This window comes from Jaculus jaculus, chromosome 13 (assembly GCF_020740685.1).
Source record: "Jaculus jaculus isolate mJacJac1 chromosome 13, mJacJac1.mat.Y.cur, whole genome shotgun sequence".
Classification (NCBI taxonomy): Eukaryota; Metazoa; Chordata; class Mammalia; order Rodentia; family Dipodidae; genus Jaculus; species Jaculus jaculus.
Window position 1 is genome coordinate 44,387,524 of NC_059114.1, and position 1,983 is coordinate 44,389,506.

A 1,983-nucleotide genomic window follows, 5' to 3' on the forward strand; every position below is an offset into this window, starting at 1 on the left:
ACTGATTGCAAACTTACTGGTCTGGGGCTGCTTGGGTGGTGGACATGCAGCTGAGTTCCAGGTGGAGAAAGGAGCAAAAAGGGAGTTCTCTGGGCCTGCACTACTCTGACAGTAGACACCAAATTTAAGATTAGTAGACGTGGCTCAATGCGGCCCAGTCGGCTTGGGGTGGTAGGTGCTGCCGAGCTCCTCACCACCTTCATCCCCAGGGTCTTTGCTCCCCTCACTGACCACACACCCACCATGATGAAGAATGAGAAGTCCTTCAACAAGACCTTGGCCTAGTGGAAGCTGTTCCTCTACAAGCACTGGAAAGTTTCTGTGGTGCACAGCCAAGAGCTGGGGTTTGATCTTGCTCTTCTACCTGTTTTTTTTTTTTTTTTTTTTAATGGGTTATTGGCTGCCCTCTTCACATTCACAATGTGGGCTATGCCTCAGACTCTGAATAATGAGGTTCTGAAATGTCATAACCAGATTCCCAGTCCAGGACTGATGGTTTTTCCAAAACCACTGACTGCATTGAAATATACATTTAGCCAATCTGACCAAAGTTCCTGTTAAGGGTACATTTCTGGAGCCTGCCGGCTGAAAGGGTTTGAGCCTGATGGGGAGTGAGGATTAAGGAAAGACAGGAGAAAGACTGAAAGCAAGGACTCCAGTCCAGGACTGAAGCAAGGGCTGAAGCCAGGACTGAAGCAAGGTTTATTTCATAGCATTCCTTTTTATATCTTCTTACAAACAGTTTTTCCATGGACAAAAGTTCCATGAGTCTCACACAAGTTTCTGTCAAAAAAAAAAAAAAAATCTTCCTGTTACAGAGTTTTTGCACTTCAATCACTTCTCAGTACAAGAGACTATTAAGGCCAGCCAAATGGCTTCCGACACTGTATATACATAATCTTGCTTACATGTAGGCTGCTATAGTTTTGCTAATGTCTTGCTGCCAAATGGCTCCCAACAGTACTTTGAAGTCCTTCAGAAGTTTCTGAAGCCATATTCTTTAGAAGGACAGTAAAATCTCACAAATTGTCCTGATGGAGCACTATTTGAACAGAAGGGTCCACTTTATGTTGCATGTAAGTTTCCTGTTTCCGTTCAAGAAGGTAGAGGTATGAATGATCCTGATTTTGGCTATTCCAAAGGACAACCTTGTTTTCTTGTGAAAATGAACAGAACAATCAGATTAAAGCCTGAAGGAAATCCAATGATAGATTGTTTGTTAAAGGATCAAAGCATAGCAAATCTATCAACTTATCCTAATAATGGAATTATAGACTTAAAGTATTTTCCATATTATGGGGAAAAAAACTATGTGTTGGGTATCAACAACCCTTAGTTGCTGTGCAGGTCATGTTTGGAACTAACAGTACCAAGAAAGAAGTAAAAGTTGAGTGCAAAATTTAAGAAACAAGCAACCTGAAAAGCAAGAATGATCCTGACAAGTTTTTGGGACAAGTTGCACTGGAAACCACAGCTCCTGCCTAGTCCGAGTGGAGTGTCTCCACAGAATAAATATTGTGTTGTCTGTCTGCATTTGTATCAGCTGGACCTGCCATTGTAGGAGAAAGTGGTGTGGTGTGTGACACTGGGGTGACATCGTAACGTGCTTCCATATCCATGCCCAGTGAAGTAAGGCTCTGAAGTAACTGCCTGTTGCCTCTGCTGCCCTTTGAGCCATTGGACAATTGCCAGATAGGGACCAGCGAAAACCCGATTCCTAACACAAGAATGAGGGGCGGGGGCATCTTGTTCTCTTTATGTAGTGTAATTGCAAAGTGTCTCAAGCTTCATTTCTCCCTTGGTGCTGATCTGTAACTCCCAGTACCAGCATGTAGGTAACATTCACAGTGAGCTGTTGATCAGAGAGACCTACAAGGTTTCCCAAAAGAAGACAGAATTCTGTCAGAGTACTTGATGACCCACCAAAGGTTAATGGTAAGACCCTACTGCCGAAGACACCATATGGTGCTGGGACAGAACATT

At 43.4% G+C, this 1,983-nt stretch overlaps 1 pseudogene; it reads left to right on the forward strand.

The window, feature by feature from the left end:
- Positions 1 to 243: 243 nt before the first annotated feature.
- On the forward strand, positions 244 to 1,485 carry LOC101600074 (annotated as a pseudogene).
- Positions 1,486 to 1,983: the final 498 nt, after the last annotated feature.